The following is a 21,838-nucleotide window of genomic DNA, read 5'->3' as shown; positions in this document are numbered from 1 at the left end:
GGAACATAAATTCATAATGGCGGACTCGAAAACACCAGTTTTCAAGGCTCAATATTTTCAATTTACGGGGCCCAAACTTCATTTCAGTGACTAAGACAGGTACAACCACATCGGATAAGCTGTAAAGAACGTATTTTTGTTTCATACGTGACATGAAGTTTTGATCGTAGTAGCACTTTAACGAGTAGAAATGCAGACGTGAGAGTGCCAGATCAAAAGGAAATCATTGCGCTTCTAAAGAACATTGCCCTAAAAAACTGGTTGTTCGCAATCGAAGCGGCAGGCATCCCCATTCTTCTTGTTTCTTCGATCAAGTAGTCGATAATGAAACTTTGCAATGGGCAAAAAACTAACATTGTTTGATGCAAAAGGTTGAAATATCAAACTTGTCCCAAATCTCGTAGGCAAAACTGCAAGAACATCGCTACTTTGAAGTAAAGCATTGGCAGCTTGACTTTGTTCGGGTTTTTATTCCAGAGAAAACCTAAGTTATTTAGAGAAATTCTCGCAGCCCTTTCAAATAGAAACTTGTGTTGTCAACACGACCCACGCGAAGAGCAATGACGTAAGCACCAAATTCAATATCCACCAATCAGCATTTTGCGTTGAAAAATTCAACGCAGAAATGAAAATTCCTGAGACATCGTTGCAAGCTCTCTCCTCTTTCCCCCTCCCGCCCCCCACCCCCAAGAGAGCTTGCTCGCAGGCTAAAATTTAGAGAAAAACAGTGTCTCGGTACATTTCATGGTTAAAATACAAACGTACACAATGTCACTTGTCACTATAGAGGGAATAAACTAAATTGTTTTAGTATAAATCTACTAGTCGTTTCTGTAACTCCTCTTCACAGACACTTCAAAGACGCGAAGAAGTGGCCAACATTTTGTCGACAACCGCACACTGTTTGACTACTCAGTCTTCTAGCTATCTACAACAGAATAGCTAGTGAATAGCGTAGCCGACAAGAGAACGGCATTTGTGATAGAACACTAGTATACTTTCCTGTGATGCTGTTTATTATGCTGGTTCTACTTTTTCAGTTTGTGGACGAAATCCTAAAGTTTGAACATTCAAATCAAAGCTATTGAGCAGTCTACATTGATATCTATCCTTAGTGCGCCCGATTGTTGAATACGCCACTGTTACCTGGTCTCCACACACCAAGAAAGGGATTGACTGCATTGAGTCTGTACAGCGCCGCGCAGCGCGGTTTGTTAACAACGATTATAGCCGTTATAGTAGTGTATCATCTATGCTCACGGACCTAAATTGGCCCTCACTGCAGTTAAGACGTAGCATATGTGATATCAGCATGTTTTATCAAATACATAGAGGTCACGTTAATATCTCCCCCCCCCCCCCCCCCACGAGCTTATCTCTGTGCCCGCGTACAGCCGTGCAAGGGCGAGTCATGAATTTAAGAAAAGTCTACCGTTTTCTTGTGTCGACGCTTACAAACACTCATTTTATGTAAGAACAATCCCAACATGGAATGTGTTACCACCTGACATCGTCAAGTCTGACTCTTACTCGGAATTTATCAGTTCTTTATATGTTCTACATGTATAATTTAACCTATTTTGCGTCCGCTGGCCGCTCCATTGCCGGATTAGCTTTGCTAATGGCAATTATGCTAATTAAAGATTAAAGATTAAAAAGTCCTTTCATGTGGTGCTGTTTATTTTGCTGAACAATGTGGTTCTAAGTTTTGAGTCTGTGGATCAAATCCTAAAGTATGTGCTACTCAATAGCTTCTATTTTGATAGGTCATTTCTGTGATACCGTTTTTTAAAATTCTCTAGTACACGAGGTTTCTTGAGTGTCTGGTTGAAATCATAAAGTGTGACCATTAAAATGAAACTATTGAGCAGTACTTCTTCGTCTTTCAGGTGACAAAGTTAACGGACAAATAACATACAGTTTGGGTGCATGATTAGCCGATGAGGGGAATATGTCACACCACTAGTAGTACTCAGTTGCAGAAAGCAAAACGTTCACGGAAATTACTCTGTAGTGATCAAGCGACTATGTGCTGCTTTTTGCATCACCAAAACGACCAACCCCGTAAAGCAAAGCGTCTCAGTAGAATCTCCGGTGAGGAATACGGAGCACCAAAACCGCGAGCACAAATGCGGGACAGAGAGGGGGACGGGGGCAGTGTTCTGCCACGCTCGCGCTTTAGTCACACTCCAGACGCAGAAGGTTGTTTCAGCGACCAACTTTATGTCCACCTGTAGCTCAGATCTTCAGGCCACGCCAAACTAGACCTTGTTCTTAAATTGTTGGGAAACTCAGTTCACTGATATGAATGTTTAGGTGAACCAATAAATCCACTTCGGATTTTCAATAAAATTCGATAATGTTGCCAAATCTTCAAACGCGAGAACAAGAGATGATAAACCTTGATAAATTTTAAAGAAACCACCATTCTGAAGTAGTGTAAAGAAAACATCCCACCCTCCATGTTCTTCCTATTTTTCTTACTGAACTAGTTGGGAGAATTTGTTTAAACATCACGACATGTTTTCTTTGGTGATCCTTTTCTTTTTTCTGGTGACGTATTTGTACTGATAAGTAGTGAGATTTTAAGGAGAAATTGGATACTGATCACTGTTAAGGCTTAAAGGGTTAATACTATAAATACCATTGCTGTATCAACTATGCAACTAAGTCTGTTCCAGGCCTACTAAATTTGGACAGCAAGCTTAAGATGGAGCGTGACTGGAATAAGTCTTTGGTAATTTGAACCTGACAACGTTCTTAATATGTTTTTGGATTACCTGTTCAGTATATAGTGTTTCGTGTTTAAGGCAAAAAAACACCCCCTCCCCACCCCCCCCAACCCCCTCATTATAGGGGTATTTTCTTTTCTTTTGTTTTCTTGCAATATTGGCTTACCTCATCCTCAACATTCTAATAAAAGGATTCTCAAAAAAAGATAAAAGAAGAAGAGACCGATACAACGTAGAATTACGTTTTAGAGTGTACTTATATTTCGGCTGGCCAAACCAGCCTTCTTCAAGTACAATGAGAATTTGCATTGGAACATGCGCTTATATTAGAAGTATTTGCTCAATAACGGAACTGCATAAAACTTAAGTGATTGACAGTATAAAACATGAAGCAAATGAAACAATTTAAAGAAAAAAAAAAGGAAAAAGCTAGTAAATTTCCTCGCGAATATTCGGGCAATGCAACTAACGACATGCAATTAATCCCCATACAAACAGTCTACTCCAACCGAGACTCAATCCGTAAGGCCAGGGAAGCCGTCTAATCTCAAAAGACAGAACACTTCTTCCACATGAACTCACATGGCCTGAATATTCGCGAAGAAATTTAATATTTTTTTTTTTCCTTTCTTTTTAATTGTTTCATTTGTCGATTATACATGGGATGCATAATTCAGCTTTTGGGGACTGGAGAAAGCCAAGCTTTAAAATTTTTGATTTCATGTTAGGTTTATTCAGTTTTCCCTTTACTCCACATTTCCCTGTTATAGTCAGTTCTCTGTTTTACTGGCTTGCTTCACTAAAGTTCCTTGTTTCAACTACTTCCTGTTTAAAGCAAAGACAAATCACACTGTTTTTTAAATCACTAGTCGATCTTTTCTTTTGTAGAGTCGTCGATGCTGTGTTAAAAGCGTTGCATTTACTCGTCACTTGGTGCACACAGCGCATGTCAACTCTCGTCCATCGACATATGGAAGGCACGGGAGTTAGCCGCATCTTCCTTCCACAGGGTACAGCAAGGCACCATTCTTATTGGCGGAAGTACCACGAACATATTCCGGATCACCGTCAACACAAACGAAGTCACTTGAATGCTTGTGGCCGTAGTTTTCAGTCATCAGGTACCTATGATACTCCTCGGTCCATCCAGATGGACAGTCATTCCGTGCGGGTATCATCAGCTTTGAGCCACGTGACTTGACGAAGCACACAACGCAGGGTGCTTCATGGTCGTGAATGGTTCTCTGAAAAGGGTCGCCGTTGTACCCACTGACTTCATACGCAGTATCCCGCGGCTTGATGTCCATCTTTGTAGTTGTCATACTTCGGATTGTGAGGAAGACAAAGATAGCTCGCTCCGCCACCATAGTCAGTGTAATGGTCTCCGCCCATTATACCTGATAAAATTCAGATAAATTATCATGACATGACAGTAAGAAAGTAAAGGTCACTGTGTTCGCGAGACTTGAAATTCTCTAGTAAACTAACACCCGCTTCCCGTTTATTAAATTATTATTCTACCAGAGATTTTAGTATTGACCATCTCCAACTCAGTTATCTTGAATCAATGACAATGACTTTTCCCGGACCTATTTAATACTCTGCATTTAGAGTTTAGGAGCTTATGATGCTAAAAAAATGAAAATTCATGCAGGAAACGACATTCCGCTATTGTATCACGACATGTAAAAGCCGCTGTTGTTGGGAACGTTTTTCCTCTTCTTTTTCAAACAGCGAAGCAAAAATTATCATCAATTGCTAATCGCTTTACCTTTATAAACTGTCTGAGCACCACTGGGGCATGTGGTCCTTCCCCAGCGCACATACTTCACTCCAGACTGTCCCTTTTCTCCTTTGGCTCCTTGAGGTCCCTGGGCACCAGTCCTACCAGCAGCTCCCTGGTCTCCCAGCTGGACCTGGGAATGGTTTGTTTGTGCCAGGCTTCCCCGGTTCCCCTGGAAATGAACAATGTTCCTCAGCGCTTCTTTTTCTTAATGGTAGCTATTTTTGGCGAGAGGAGGGGGGGGGGGGGTGAGGAATCTGTTGTTTATAATCAGCCTAAGTTATTTGATTTACCAATAACATTGAAAGTTGGAGGAATTGCAAAAGCTCTTCCATTTGACGTGGGAAGTTTTCAGAATTTACACGTAACCAAAAGTTTAGCTAAACGGAAAGTGCCCCAGGTCTACCTGACGACTTTTCTCTTTCGTAAGTACCAACACATTGGATTATTTGATCATCTGAAGATCAATTTGAAGGAGCTCCAGTCATCCACAGCCCCGTAACCCCCTCTCCTCTCCCTCTCTAGATGTACCACTATATTTCAAGCTCTGATATTTACATGGGCAAACATCTTAATTGGGCCCATCCGCAGTAACATCACCACGTGCATTTAGTAGACACCTGACTTCACGTTTTTTGGACATTCCACTTCTTGCTGCTACACCATGCTGACGAGAGCCAGCTGCCTCGAAACAGCTGTCCACAGTTGCATTTTTGATTCTCGGTTTGCTCTCTAAGAAGTCGCTGCCGTGTTAAGTTTTCTGCGTTGTATCAGCCTTGCAGTTTTTTCAGTTAAATATAACATTATTTTGAGGAGATAAAAAAATCCTTGGAGTGTTACAATAAGAGATTATACCTTTTGGTCCAGTTTTTCGAGGGGGCCCAGGTGGTCCCATTCTTTCTTTTCCACTATTTTGAAGATGCTGTCCTGTTAAATTAAAAACACAACTAAAAAATGCCCGCCGCATTCATTTCAGAACTAAAAGCAAATCGCTAAGGTGGTTCAATCTGCCAATTTAAGGTGATCGCTTGTGGTGGAAACGTCTGTCACTACTTTCCATTGTAATAAATCAGCAAAAAATCTTCACAAAACTTTCCTTTCTTCTAGACTCATCAGTTTCTTTTTTTTTTTTTTTTCAGGAAATATCTTGATTATTTTGCCTTCTTCACTGTGACCCTACAGTGGAACGAAACCTCTTGGTATCTATTTTTCCAATGAGACGAAATAGCAAAGCGCGCAGACCTTTAAGTGAAGTTTCTTATCCTCTACACAGCTCAGCGTATTGTTTTGTTTTTTTTTTTTTTGTTGTTGTTGCTGTTGTTGTTTGTTCTTGTTGGTTTTTTTGTTTTGTTTTTGCGTTTTTTTTTACAAGGACAATTTTGATCATGAATCGGATTAAATGGGAAAAGGGCTGGAAGTACTATCTTTAAGATGAATCAGTCCAAATCGTAGGCAAACTGTAGATTGTATAACTTTATTGTGCCAAAATTGAAAAGTAGTATGGTCAAATAAAGTTTCTTTCAGAATTTCTTAAGAGCGGCAATCCAGAAATTTCGCCTGGAGGCGTGCAAAATGAAAAAATCGAAAATTCCCAAACTTTGCCAGAACATAGGTCTAGATGAATTATTTCTAGAAAAAATACTTTGAGTTCGATTAGATTTTTATTTTAGACGAACGGCGACAAAGTCGGTTTGCCCCTTTTTACGGAGTCCACACCATACGTTACTTGAAAGTCGCCTAAAAATAAACGGAACAGTGAATCCGACCATTAAACATCTTAATCAAAAGAATGAATATTTAGCAACAGTCTGAAGTGTTATTTGTTCAATTCCATCGCGAACTAAATACTTTTGGGATTTTTAATTTTGTTTAATATTTCGCCGATTATCGGCGGAAGAAAAACATGGACACATTGGGAGGGTAAAATCGCTCCTTGGTACATGGCGTGGTTTCATATCAAGTACATCAAGCGAAAGAGCAAGGTTTCATCTTTAAATAACTGCAATAAAATTTTTGGGCTACGCAAAATATGAAATTTTAGAGCGCCAAACAAAAGTGACCCAACGGTCAAAACACGCATTTGCTTGTCACGCATTTAAAAGCATAAATTCAACAAAGTGCTTTTAAAAAAAAAGTTGGTCAACGTTTCGCCAAAACTTATTACTGTTGCGATGTTAATGCCAGTTTTGAACATGATTTTTTTTAACTTCTTAGTTTATGTGAACTTTTTGAAGTTCAAGCGGATTATTTTCGTTGCGAGCCAAATTCAAATCCCTTATCACCGTGGTTGCAGGTGGTTGCGAACGGTTACATGTAAGCCGTAAAGGAAATCGATTTTCTATCCTTTCTGAATCAACATAGACAGCATAAAGGTAACTTGTTTCTGGTGATAACGTCGGGAGAAATAAATATATGTGTAAAATAAAAATATACCTGTGAACTGAGGAGAAACGGCTTCCAGTCTTGAGCCGGAGCATCATCGGATGCGCTGGAATGCGTTACACAATAGACAGACAAAGGATTGTGAGGGTGGGGGTAGGGAAATAGTTTGCACGGACAGGGATTGTCGGGGGTCACGCCAACTTTGAAATATTGATATGGAAAGTTCAATAAAAAAGATGAAAGAACAGAAAAACAGGATTATCCCTGGTTCCTTTTGCATCTGTAGAAATCCAGTTTGTTTCCGGTATAAAACTTAAAAAAATAACAAAAGTAGTCCGCATTGTTTTTGTAAACACTTCTCTATTTATTTATTGGTTACTTTATTTGTTAGCCTGGCCTTGTGTTCACAAACACGGCGAGTCACCACTTTTAACACTTTAACTGTATTCCTAGTTTTAAATGATCCCCTCTCCCCCACTGACACACTGAATCGCCTTAACTGTGGGCGGTTACAACATCATGGCAACCTTAACCTGTGGTTACTCCGAGTTTGTTGGAGGGCCATGTGGATGCAGACGCAAATGTCACATGTCTGCCGATAGCGCAGTGTGAAAAAGACGTCAAAAGCCATTTAAAGTCTTATGACTGCTTTGATTCAACTTTAAAAACAGAGGCAGATCTTCTTCTTGCTAGGGCAGGTAAGTCTGAATAAGTATCACGTTTTAGCGTAACTATACTTTAAAAAAATGAAAACAAAGCAGAGCAAAACGAAAAATATACACAGTGCTTGGGCATAATACAGGGAATACTACATTATTGGAGCTTCCTAAGGAGCATTCTGCATGTGCGTGGAAAGACATGCGGACCCGCCAGCAAGCCAGAGGTGTTTCGTGATGTTGCGAAACTATAATATTCAGTTTTAGTGCACGCTCCTATTCAGTATAGCTCTTTGGGGATGGCAACTTGAAACACAGGCGAAAAAGAGGTTACCAAAAATTATTATTTTTAAAATTAAAAGAATCTAATTGCGACCTCTCTTTGCTTTGGTCGCTTTTTGTTTTTATCATCTTCCAGCATGGGTGTGAAGTTGTTCAAAATTCCACTTGCTTTGTAACATAACTTAATTAATGTGGATAAAAATTTGCGGTTTGGCAATCACGTTAATTTTTTTTTTTTTAAACATAGCTCATTGAATAACACGAAACTTTTCCTCGTGACAATATTGCCAGTCATGGAAGTCGATTTTTTGCAAATTGTGAAATCTCCCGCAAAAATATAAGTCATTTGAGTAATTAAACATGCGCTCAACATCAAATTTCCAGACGTGTAGGTAAACATTGACACTTATTAAATTGAGGCTGAAATAAAACCATGCAGATAAAAATGATGATAAAAACGAATGCAAATAAACTCATTCAAGACTCTTTTCTCTGTCTGGGAAAGCGATTGATAAACATTTCCCATTTGATTTTTAGGGATTTTCGACATAAATGAAAATCATTTAAAAATATCAATATGTCCACGACATCGAGATGCACATGGAATAAGATGGCGCTGTTCCAAAAAGTTATGTTCAGTTCCACCAGACTGGGAGATCCACAAGAGAAAAGTATTCAGAGGAGACCGTGGTATCACACTCCCTCAATCTCGGCAACTCTATAGACTGACCTCTGTACTTGTTCCAGTTGCTTCACGTAAGTAAAAGTTCTATTTTAAACTCACCAACCCGATTGCTCTGATGCAAAAAGGAATAACTATCCTGTATGTTCTTCAAAAATGACGTCTTTTGAAAAACTTCGTAGAAATCAATACCAAGGGAGCAGTTTTTCATACTTGGAACATGTACAGGTTCACGCCATTGAAACTTTCACGTGACATCATCGACCTTGGAATCAGACGAAAGAAAAAATCCTCCAATACTGACGAAGTAGTTGTATTTTTGTCATTTATAGTCTTATTATTGTTTCCAGCAATTTGTAAACAATGCCGGTTGTGTCTAGCTAAAGAGGAGGCTCCTTCCCAATGTGACGCCCCATCTATGTCATGTCAGTCAACTGGGACTTTCCCTGAAGCCGTACGCGTTGAACAAGAAACAAAGAGATTGGAATCAACAGAAAGTGATCCAGTAAGTCTAAGCGTTATCAAATGCAAATACCGAGCAGTCCAAACAGAACACTGTTTATGATCCATGCCTAGAACTTGCCCACACGCGTGTGCTATTGATCGTGCAAAGACAAAGTTTTAGCGCGTGTGAAGGCTTGTCTCCTCACTACTCTTTTCGCGGCTCCGCTGCTCAAACCTAAAACCTAACACTAATTCTGCGAACAACCTCACCAGCTACGTGAGATAGCCTACGGTATGTACGATTATGTTCATGCACGCGCACAACGCACGAATTCGTGTCGCCTCACTGCAGTTAATAGGGATCACCAGATGCTTTCAAAAATATGATCACTGCTGTTCATTGTGAACAAGCAAAGTTAAAACAATCATAATACAAGACGGTGGGTGTTTGTTATTTTACCATGCTCTTGCCAGAAGTGGCTCAAAACAAGTGGCCGAGTGGCCTTCAAAGGACTGGGATCTAATTCTTTGAACGACGGTTTACTCCAAAGCTACCCGTATGACTTTAACTCAGAATCTTATCATTTAGACTTTGGATCAAAAGAAACGTTCTTACAAGTGAACACAATAATCTGTAAGCTAGGTTTTTGCATATCAAAGAAAATGTCAAAAATTTTGTTTTACAGATTTTGAAAATAAGTTGTCTGAAGACCGATGTTTACGTGTAATTAAAAATATCAAAAAATGAGCGTAGGTCGAATGGCTAGATTTCAAGAAATTTACGATTGAAAAACGTTTTTTACGACTTCCTTGAGCATGCGTACTGCTGCATACACTTTGGGGAAACCCATTCACTAGTGTTCGCGCGCGCGCATTACGAACTGCTTGCTTGTTTTCCTTGATCACTCGCGTAATACTTGCTCGGGCGTAATTGCTTGCGTGACACCCGCGCGCGTAAAGAAATTTAGTTTCTCAAAACTGTAGTAAGCCACCTTAAATTTCATCTGGATTAACACTATCGGCTATATTATGATAAACAAGTTCTCGCAAAATTCATGCTAAACAATTCTGACGGTCAGGCCCTTTTTGCCAGGCCACCTTTAGCTAAATCAGATAGATTGCAAAAACCTGGCTGATCAGACATCAGAAAACGTTTTAAATGTTTCTTTGATTGTGCCCATTTCGGTTAGACAGACTAACCTTCATCAGGGGTTAAGGAAACTGAGTAAGATAAATGTGAGGCGTAAGTTTAGTTAAATCTACTACCAAAACAGAAAAGCTTACCTAGTTTTAGCTTCATATGCTACTTATAGATTCAAAAGTAAAATTTGGTCGACGTGGTTTTATCATGTTTCTAGATCACCGTTGTGTAACTTCGCTTTCCTATGTCATTCACGTTTTTGTTCTTTTCCTTTTAGGAAAACGAAAGTGCCACTGGAATATCTGAAGCAATGAAAAACCTGTCAATTGTCACTGCATCAGATGATAGTCCATTTACAACAGACACTACAAGTAGCAGCAGTGATTCCTCAAGTTCCCTTGAAAACCAGACTCTTCGTCACTTAAAGTTGAACGAGTTTCTTAGCGTTTGTGGCAAAGAAACCGTAAATCAACCCAAAAAGAGCTGGGAACAGTTGAGTACACGCACCAAAAATGTTCGTATTTCGAAAGCAAAAGATGCTGTCGTTGCGTCACTGGAGGTCATCTCTCCCCAAAACCCTGCGTCCTTATGGGAAGCACTGAAGAGTTCACAGTCAGTGGAGAAAGCCCTCTGCGCGTCAGTCCAAACTTCAGCGGATAAGAAGTACCTGGAAGCCTTGGCAGAGGCATTTCAGAACGCCCATAGTTGGGACACTCGGCGGCAGGTGTTATCAATAATGGCTGATCTGATTCCTTATTCCGTGATCCAGCAGTTTATACCAGGCATTACGGAGTATAGGATCAAAGCAGCACGACAGCACGAAGTCCAACATGGTCGCGGTGTTCCCGTGCCTGCCACTAAAAGCCCTAGAATGCGTGTAGACGAATCTCAGCTAGACCATTTCTTGTGTTTTATAACTAGCCCACACGTTGTACAAGACTTGCCGTTTGGCCAACGCTACTTGTTTTTGACAAATGGTAACATTCTTGAAACACCAAATGTCATAAGATCTATGATTCCGCAACGGATAACCAAACAGTACCACCAGTTTTGTTCGGAGACCAACTTCACGCCTTTCAGCACCTCGACAATGCTGCGCATATTGTCATCTTGTACCGCAACAGTGAGAAAATCTCTTCAAGGCTTGGACTACTTTGCCGCTGAGGGAGCGAAGGCTTTTGACGAACTGACAGCGTTGGTTGAAAAACTAGGCGACAGACATTGGGTCCTTAAATGCCAGCAGTTACTGAAGGAAGGGAAACAGTACCTCAAAACAGACTACAAGGTAAGTAATACCAAGCTTGAATTTTCTGTAAGTTATACAAACATCACACAGCAAGATCAACTACACTGTCCAGTCTGTAAACCATGTTGTGTGTTTCACACGGATACAAAAGTCTCCTGAAGTACAAACGTCACGAGTTATTTGTACTTTTTCCGGATATGGCTCATTATCTGTTCTCTACTGAGTGAAGTTGGAATATCTAAATACCTAACCTTGAGTCATATTTTCCTTAACTGTCATAGGTACACATTACAGCAGCCTCTAACGTACCAGATCATTGCAGCACACACGCTCTTAGTGACCCTAAAGAAGAGCTTCTTCGTATGACGTGTGACCATTCCCACGACAAGTGCTGCCCATCTTGTGATCGACTGAAATCCACAATCATGGAAATCGAGTCTTTATTAAGGAGCTCCCACCTTCATGACGAAGACCGCGATGACTTGGTGTATACATTTCAGCAAGCATGCCAGTCAATTGAATCCTGGAAAGCTCATCAGTTAAGGTCAATTCAGCAGGATAAGGCGCGAACAAGTCTTCTAGAAAGACTTGACAAAACCTCAGTTCTCATCACACAAGACTGGGCGATGAAATTTCTGCCGCAGAAGTTCAGGGAAACTCAAGCTGATTGGTTTGCCAAAAGAGGAATTTCTTGGCATATTAGTGTTGTTGCCCGTAAGCTTGGTGAAAAGCTACAACACCAAGCGTTTGTACACATAGTGGAGAATTGCAGTCAAGACAGCGACGTGGTGGTCAGCATCATCCGACACACACTGCAGGGGCTCAAGAGAGAACATCCCGAAATTTCAACTGCCTTTCTCCGACAGGACAACGCGGGGTGTTACCACATTGTCACCATGTTAGCCACTTGTCAACTTATGGAACAAGCGACTGGTATTAAAGTTGAGAGAATAGACTTTAGTGACCCACAAGGCGGTAAGGGTCCATGTGACAGAAGAGCAGCCACCATCAAAGCCCACGTCCTTCGCTACATTAACGAAGGCCATGATGTAGTCACTGCAGACGATCTCAAAAAAGCTATTCTATCCCATGGTGGTGTCCGAGGTGTCCGAGTTACCTTAATCGATTCCAGAAAGCAGCATCCAACCTCTTTGCAAGGAAAACTTGAAGGAGTGAGCAACCTCAGCAATTTGTACTATGGAGAGGAATGTATGATTGCATGGAGAGCATTTGATTTGGGAGAAGGAAAGGCCATACCATGGTCTCAGTTGCAAGGTAAAAATGTATTTATTGCTTACTTCTACAAGCAATTTTTTTCTTGAAGGTTTCGTTTTTCATGATCAGCCACACCCTTAGTTCAAGAATCTTCCTACGAGGGTTGGGCCCATGCCTATTTGAGATCGAAAAGTACCCTCCGTCATTGACACAAAATGCTTGAAAATCTGTGTTTGGTTTAGATAAAAACAATAACTTTAGTAATAAAGTTTTTTGTTTATTTTCTCTTTTTCTTTAGTACAAACAGGCTCGTTGGGGAATTCAGCCGTGTTTCCTGACAGTCTCTTCTCTGCTGGAGACTTCCAAGACATCACTCCACCTGACAGCAAGCCGTCTTCTGTTCGTAGAAAGGTAGAAAAAACCGTCCAAGGGGAGGGAGACCTTGAAGCATCCGCTGACGACGAGAACGGGCTATTTTCCTGTCCAGTTGAAGGGTGCGTGAGAACTTTCCAGCGACACTGTAACCTGGAGAGACATATCCATTATGGCAAATGCAAATTTGTAGAGGAAAGGCACAGTCTTATCGACAGGGCAAAGATTCTTTATGCAGAAAAATTACAGGAAGGAGCTAGCGCACAGCCCTTCATTTCCGGAGCTGTACTTTCAGAGCAAAGTGTTCAGGTGCTACCGCAGGGATGGGCATTACGTTCTGCCAAAAAGGCTGCCCGATTCAATGCCAAGCAGAAAGCCTATCTGGACGAAAGATTTAAAATAGGAGAAAAAACTGGGCACAAAGCAGATTCTGCACAGGTAGCAAAAGACATGCGCCATGCAAAGCATGAAGATGGCAGCCGCAGATTCAAAGTGGATGAATTTCTAACGTCGCAGCAAATAAAATCGTACTTCTCAAGAACGGCAGCGAAATTGCGACAAGGAAGTCAGGTTGATGGAGATGAGTGGGATGCTCAAGCCGTGGAAGAGCAAGCTGCATATTCAACTACTCGTGCACATGTCCTTGAAGAGTGCCAGCTGACCCACCCAATTACTTATGATGCATACAACCTTTGTGAAATGTATGCTAAAAACAAGCTCACCAAGCTCAGCATCCCTATGTTGCGCATAATATGCAGCCATTTTGATATGGACACTAACAGTCTTCCACTAAGGCTTAAAAAGCCGTATGTTGAATTAATTGAAGAAATAGTGAGGTCTTGCTCGTGCACTTAGTTATGTATATATGTTTATATACACAACGTAGGCAGGTATTGACTCAGTGACAATCAACTCCCACCACCCTTTCAGTCATTGTTCAGTTTTCATTTTTTGCATGATTTCCCTCGCTAAAAACGAAAAAGGCTGTAACTTCTCGTAGAAGAGTACCAGAGAGCGGTCAAATTTATGTTAACCCAAGGATATTCTCCAACTGATGAGTTAGACAATACTTAGGACAAAAATGTCCCAGGGTTAAATGTTGAACACCAATTTACTTTGGTCCGTTCAAAAAGATCTCGTAAAAATGATCAAACAAACGAACATTAAAGTATCATTTGAAGATTCTTAAATCCAAACACGCTCCACAAACTGCTAGAGAAAGCGTAACGACTGGAATGTCTTTTCTTTGTAATGTAGACGCGTAACCGCGTGAACGCCTGGGTACTTGTCACGCAATCTTTTTCTTTGCTTCGAACACGTTACGGCCGGTGGCCGTCTGCAACTTGTGAGGCAAAAAGTAGATACCTATTTTCATGCTTAGCTCTCACAGTTTGGTATGTATAGATCTGCAAACAGTAGTCTTCCGATTGAAGTATAAATATGGCTAATGTCCTGTTTTACGGTTTCTTTCAAGACCAGGTAAATTTATAACTATATCCGTTCTCGGACGTTCGGCACGAGAAGAATTTGAATTTGTTAACTTTCGAAGTAGCCGCTTAAAGGTGAAATTTCAAACAGCCTTAGCAGTAAGTAAGGGAAATGTTGCTCAAAATTAGTGTTATTTTAGCAACAGAAGGGATTTTGGGCGAAAATTTGACCCATTATTTCTTTTACCGTGCATATTATTCATTTTACGGTTCTAAATGCGTGACAAAGAACTCCGTAATATGACCGTTGGGTCACTTTTGTTTGGCGCTCTAAAATTTGATATTTTACGTAGCCCAAAAATTTTATTGCAGTTATTTGAAGATGAAACCTTGCTCTTTCGCTCGATGTACTTGATATGAAACCACGCCATGTACCAAGGAGCGATTTTACCCTCCCAATGTGTCCATGTTTTTGTTCCGCCAAAATCGGCGAAATATTGAACAAAATTAAAAATCCCAAAAATATTTAGTTCGCGATGGAATTGAACAAATAACACTTCAGACTGTTCCTATATATTCATTCTTTTGATTAAGATGTTTAATGGTCGGATTTACTTTTCTGTTGATTTTTAGGCGACTTTCAAGTAACGTATGGTGTGGACGCCGTGAAAAGGGATGTGAGAGCGGCCAAGCCGGTGGCCTAAAATAAAAATCTAATCGAACTCAAAGTATTTTTTCTAGAAATACTTCATCTAGACCTATGTTCTGGCAAAGTTTGGAAATTTTCGATTTTTTCATTTTGCACACCTTTAGGCGAAATTTCTGGATTGCCGCTCTTAAATCTGAATCTTTATCATACCAACCCAGAAAGTAGGCCATAAGCAACGAGTACGAATCACTTGATTTGAGTGGTAAACGCAGCAAGGTGTCGAGTCTGCAAAAAAAATCATGAGATCAGAACTGAAATGTGTAAGCTTATATTTTTGTCGTTTAAACCGGCATTGCATGGGAACGAAAAAAGTGGTAACATTTGAGTCTGTGGAACAGATTGGCAAGAGGTAAATGCAACACTGTGTTGTCTGCTTTGTTCCCAGATCGTTTAGTGGAATATCTGTATACGTTAATACAGTCCGGCATTTCGTTTATGCCACAGATATCACATAGCTGTCGCATTTAATACATAGACTTTGAGCTGATCCAAGTTGAGATAAATTCTGAATCTTGTTTGTCAACCTACAGTTTTTATCCTTTTCCATTTGCAGCTTTTTCAGAGAGATTATTACAAACATTACCTACCTGTGGTGCTATTAATTTATCATGGTCTACAATTAGCCAGAAGTATGACAATTATCAGATAGTTGATACTGGCTGTTAGCAGATGCTGCGGATTTTGTCCAAATCATCAACGGCATGGCACACTAATGAAACCTTTGGTCAACGTAATTCATTTTTACCTTCAAAGAAAGGCTATGCTCTGCTTGTCAAATACACAAGAATATTACTTGATACTTGTCATTTTAGTCAACTTTGTACTCAAGTTTTAATCAACTTTTGAGTTACTCGATTAAAATATTAACGTGATTTTTATGAATTTCAAACCTCTTCTCAAGTTCTTGAAATCGTTTGTCTATCAAGCTTGCACTTCTGTTGTGCCTGTGGAAAAAAAAAAACAAATAGGACTGTCAGGCAATTTTGTGGCCGGATTAGTTTTCTCAAACTCAACTCTGAATTGAAAAATTAAGTTATCACTCCCAACAGAAATTTAACATCGAGTGAATGAAAACTTAACAGTCATCCAGGTAACTTTTCTTTAACTGTTCTTCAGAAATGAGACAAAAACCATGCAAAACTTTGCAAGTGCGTCTATTTTTCTTATTGTCTCTTTTACGTAATTATTTGCATAACCCTAGAAGGATCAATACAGAAGTTTGGTAGATAATTGTGTTTAAAGAGCTTTTTCTTCAATTCAGTACCACGCGTGAAACTAGCTTTGAACCAAAACATCTATCGGTCGTCACAGTAAATCTAACTGACACTAATTTGGCAGGGGTATAACGAGAATATTTAAGCAAAATACTTATATTGTTGCCTCCTTTGTTTGCAGATCATTTTCTTCCCTTTTAAAGATATATTTGTACAAGCCAACAAAATTAAGATTGATCTGTTCGGATGCTTTAGCTGGACATTTTAGTTGCAGAAAGTTTTAGGAAACGGAATTTCATTCCCCGCGGAATTTCCTTTTTTTACACTGTTTTTAACGACGAAAGAAGTTATTTTTCCAATGTTACGAAATTTTGAGCTGACATTTTGTGAATGAAAAATGCAGATTTTGCTAACGACTAAATCTGAATTTCTGAGGCGATTATGGCCATCCGAACAGATATCCACCGAAATAAACCGTTTGTTGGCCATCATTTGTAATGATTTGCTGTCGTATTGTTTAGAGTAGAAATTGTTTCTCGAGCAGATGGATTACTCGCTTATTCAGATATAATAAAAACAATAAAGGACGTCAGTTTCTTGGTGCGTCCCACGGTAGGTTACAATACGAAAATGCAAAAGCCTAGCCGGACGACGTTGTTTGCCATGAATTTTCACTTAAAAATCTTCTAGCAAAGTTATATTATACAAATATTCAGTACATGAATACTAATTTCGAGATGAATACACTGCGAAACTAGAAATGCACACCTATCTTCCATTGCCTCCAGTCGTTTTTCGATGACCGACAGAGTTGGGGTCGCATTATTCGCTGATCGTCGCTCTCGCTGCATTAAGATCTGTTTCAGTTTACCAGTTTCATCACCATGAGCAGACACCCCATTGACGTTTTGTTCACCTTCGCTGCGCTCTCCGTCCAGAGCATCTTCCATGGCAAAAATGTGCGTAAGAATGGCGCAACACATCATCAACACAGCCACGAAACGCAGGCCACCGCGAGGACTAATTACGGCAGACAATTTCATCCCTGACCGAACGGGCTTTGAATCACTGCTTTGAGGATAATGCCCGAGAAAAACAAAATAACTTTCGTTCTCTGATCTCCAACTAAAGGAAGTTGCTATGTGTAGTCGATATGGAAGGATATAGGGCCATAGCCGGGAATTTTTTCCCGTTCAGTGACGTTGCACGGTTTGAACAATAGAAAAATGAGTAGTGACAAATTTTAATATACATGAACCGTTGCCAGTAAATTTGCAATTTTTGTTTATTTTCTTTAATTTTAAAAACAGTTTGTAAGGGTACTCGACACCGTCACTAGTCACACTTGATCTTAAATTGATTCAACAGAAAAGTAGTAATACCAGGCCCTGGCGAGGTGCATTTACAGCGGCCTGAAACCGTACAAATGATAAATGTTTTCAGTTTCGTGCGATGGAACGTTCACGGAATAATTGTTACCTTCAACCTGTTAAGACTATGCTGTTTAGGGAAGAATTATGAATCAATGCTGGGTCTTTTAACTGTAAAAAAAGCAAAAAACAAACCCACGGATCGCGCCAAATCAGTTTATTTTCCGGCAGTCAAGGTTTGGCTCACAGGATGCGGGAAGGGATCCCACATTGTAGCGGGATTCGGGACACTGTCGACATCTTAAGAGCATAATGCAACGAAGTATTGATGTCCACGTAATCGTCCCGGGGGGGGGGGGGGGGGTACTTCTCGGAATTCTTGGTGGGGGTGTGCCGCCCGGGTCTTCAAATCCCGACCCTATTTCAGACCTAAACATGCCATTTTTCACACCCGTTTTCAGACCTGACCTCTAAAATTCATACCCGTTTTCGGACCTGATAATTATGCATCAGCGCCGAACGGAAGTTGACGCAAGGAGTAAAAGTAAGCTGGAATGACATAGTTTATCTATTTCTTTTTCTCGCTATCAGTTGGTCGTTCCAGTTACGTACTGAGAAGAAAAATATGTTTGTAAGCTTTCGTAAATGTTCCTCGCCCCAAAAACCCGACCCGATTTCAGACCGCAATTGTCAAAATTCAGACCAAAACGGCTGGAAAACCATATCCTTTGGGGCGGCATATACCTATATACCTTATATAGGGGAGTACCCCCCCCCCCCCCCGGGTAATCGTCTTCTCCGGTTGAATTTGTTTTATTAAGAACAACAAATAACTCGACCCATATTATTTTAATCACACTTTATACCAAAGAGGGATCAGAATGTGGATTCCTGAGTGACTGCTGGGGCAGTTAAGTAAGGTAAGGTTGAAAGGGTATTTCATTCCTGCGGCTTTCTGCATCACGTTACAGCATATTGTGTTACACGTTGAAAGCAAATAATGACGAAGCTTATGTTTGGTCGGTATTGTTCAACACAGACGAGACTTTTGACGTATTTGTATTGAGGTCGAAATAGCTGAACAGTATGCTAATCTTACTAAAATATCGGAAGACAAACATTACGGGTTGAAATAGAGTATCTAGCTTAAAAAACAATTTGTTAACCGTTTAATTTAATTTGTTGATAAGGAAAAGGTTAAGCATCCAAACGGGTGGAACAAAAGCAGGTACATTTTAAAAACAGAACTGTTTTTGATCTTGAAGGCAAATAAGCAACGTTTTCTTGTATAATCAGTCGACAATGCGGATACAATTTACACCACTGTACCGAGTAAACAAACAAATCGATCATAATGATCATAATGGTCGCCAAAATCTTCAACCCCGGGCCTTTGACCGTGAAACACCGTGGAATTTTTTTTACAAATTAACAGTGGGTATGATCTTCTTGTTTGTGTTGTAATGTTGTAAACAGTATAAAGAGTAGAATTTTATTGATATTTTAGCAGATAAAGGTGACTATAACGTTATTCTGAATCTTGCGCCGTTAATTGTTGAAAACATCACCTGGACGATGCGACAATCGTAGGCTGAATAAAACCCTTCCTTTGGTGAAATTGTAAAATTGTGTTAGGAAATTATAATATCCAGGAATGATAATTTTAGGAGTCGTCAGTTTTCGAGATAATAATAAATAAACATTACTCGACGACGACAACTGGATCGGATTATGGTCGCGAAGTATCCTTAAAATGACTATCTACTTGAATGATCCCGGCAGGGGGAGGGAGGAGTGTAATCCTCGGAATTTTTGGTGGGGTGTGCGGCTCGGTTCTCCAAACCCTGACGTTCTTTCACACCGAAATATGTCATTGTTTTGGTAGCTTTTTTCAGATTTGGCCTCTTCAATTCGTTTCAATTCGTTTCAATTCCAATTTTCAGAACTAGTTCCTAGAATTCGTACTCGTTTTCAGGCTTTTAGACTGTCAAAACGGCTCAAAAACCATACCCTGTGGTAAGGAAGGATCAGATTTTTCTTTTTTACTTTATCCTCTCTTGACTGTGTTGCCTCCCCGAGCCCGAAACGATAAAACACCATGAGTCCAGCAAACACCTGTTTCTCCTCACAGTATCAGTATGTGGGCAAAGATCCAAATGATGAGAACAATGATGTGCTAAGTTGGGTAACAGGGGAACCAACGGTTCATTTCGTTGGATGTCTGTTGGAATGGTCTTAATCGCCTTAGAAATCAGGACCTACATGTATAGCTATCTGTTCAAAATTTCGTAACAATGGCAAACAAATTCCTTTCGGCTTCGAAGGGGGCAAATATGTCGTTAAAAATGCGAAAAATGTCAGCTAGCAATATTTTCGTAAAACAACCAACACTTAGTAAAGTTGGGGAATAATATTCCGTGTCCTAAAGCTTTCGAGAACTTACATTCTCATATAAAGCATCCGAACATAGCAATCTGGATTAGATTACATAATGCAAGTATGTAAAAGGGCACAAAACGATCCGGAGACACAGGAAGACTCAGCTTAAAGGATTTCTTCGGGTGCCCGTGATCATAATCCTCAAAATTCTTATAACTAGCATTAAAGAAAATTTATGACACTCAGTAATGAGAAAAGATAGTTTGATCTTTGGACAAGTGCTGGGTTAGTTAGTAAGCGCCAATACAAGTATAATAAATATTTGGTTCTTTGAGCGCGTAACCAAAAAATGTCATCTTTCGTGTGGGCGAGTATGTACGAAATCATTGTAATTCGTTTTAACGACACAGTTAGTTGTTTACAGTTTACTATATTCTCTTGGCTGACATAACCTTGTATATTTATGATAGTTTGCTATAAAATAATGGAATGACAAATTTAATGAAGGTTAATGAAATAAAGGCCCCTTTCGATAATTTACATGAGCTACTGATTGGCCAAGATGTCAAACGAAAATGTCGCCGGCTAAGATTTTATGCTCGGCCCGAAGAGAGAACATTATTACTTCTTTTACCAATCCTTTTGATAAATAAATTACCAATATCAATATCTTGCTCGATAGAAAAGAGAAAAGAAACATTAATTTTTTTGTTCAATGGGAGTCAAAATATACCAACACTTATCAGCACTGAGACACACGTACCATCCCCGTGGTATGGCCAATACCGTACGCATGCGCACAACCATATCACCCGGGCAGTGGCAGCCATGGAGAGCTGTTTCGCCCTTATTGGGGCTCATCAGGTCGGCAGTAAAGGGTCTCGACGCGCGGGTTTACTCCCGCTTCTTGACCCGACGGCTATGCCATGGTGATGAGCCCCAACAAGGGCGAAACAGCTGTCCATGGCTGCCACTGCCCGAGTGATATGGTTGTGCGCATGCGTACGGTAATGGCCATACCACGGGAATGGTACGTGTGTCTCAGTGCTGATAAGTGTTGTAGTCAAAATATAGCCCGATAGTAGAGTTCATTGAAAGGAAACGTCATTTCTCTTGCAGGGCTGAGGATTTTAATTGTTGGTCATTCATTTTGTAGCCAAAAATGCAGCCTGTTCCAGGCTTACAAAATTTGACAGCAAGCTTAAGACGGAGTGTCACTGGAATAGGTCTTTGGCAATTTGAACTCTCGGTGTTGGAGGTTAATTGGACTGTATAGACTAAACTTCTACATTTTATGCTGCTCGTTTGAAAAACAATGGGTCAGTTTCGGAAATACCCTGAACAAGAAAAGCCATACCCTTTAAAATATTGGAATCACTATATTTCCTTAACCACGTACGAAATCGACCTTGCTCTTTGGTCAAGATGAGCACGTTCTTAATTGACTGGGTGCGTTCTTCGTATTTTCTTACAATATTGGTTTACCTCAGCCTCAACATTCTTATAAAAGGATAATTTTTAAAAAAAGACTGTGCGGGAAGAACCAAAGAGGCGGAGCGGACGGACACAGAGACATTTCCCGTTCTAGCTCTCAAACTATTTTTTCTCGAGCATGGCTCAAACATTGAAAGAAGCTACCAAAAATGTTGATTGGTCAATGAGATCTTTGACCAGAAAATGTAGCCGAGATACTTAGGTGTGGAATGAATAATATTGCCTGGATGAATTTAGTGTCCTGTTCCTGGTTCGGTGGCCTAATCAGATTCAACCGACAGAACATTAAAGTATAAATTAATTACGCATG

General features: G+C 40.2%; 2 pseudogenes across 1 annotated transcript; one reads left to right on the top strand and one right to left on the bottom strand.

The window, feature by feature from the left end:
- Positions 1 to 3,027: 3,027 nt before the first annotated feature.
- Positions 3,028 to 17,328, bottom strand: LOC146467523 (uncharacterized; annotated as a pseudogene). Its single transcript, XR_014867707.1, has 6 exons — positions 17,054 to 17,328; positions 15,962 to 16,015; positions 15,226 to 15,296; positions 5,371 to 5,442; positions 4,504 to 4,687; positions 3,028 to 4,129 (listed from the first exon to the last, which is right to left on the bottom strand). The product of XR_014867707.1 is annotated as an uncharacterized LOC146467523 (transcript).
- Positions 7,417 to 13,827, top strand: LOC146467524 (uncharacterized; annotated as a pseudogene).
- Positions 17,329 to 21,838: the final 4,510 nt, after the last annotated feature.

Source organism: Pavona decussata, unplaced genomic scaffold (assembly GCF_977016875.1).
Source record: "Pavona decussata unplaced genomic scaffold, jaPavDecu1.1 SCAFFOLD_135, whole genome shotgun sequence".
Lineage (NCBI taxonomy): Eukaryota > Metazoa > Cnidaria > Anthozoa > Scleractinia > Agariciidae > Pavona > Pavona decussata.
Note: the sequence above shows the minus strand (reverse complement) of the source record. Positions and strands in the feature narration are given on the sequence as shown.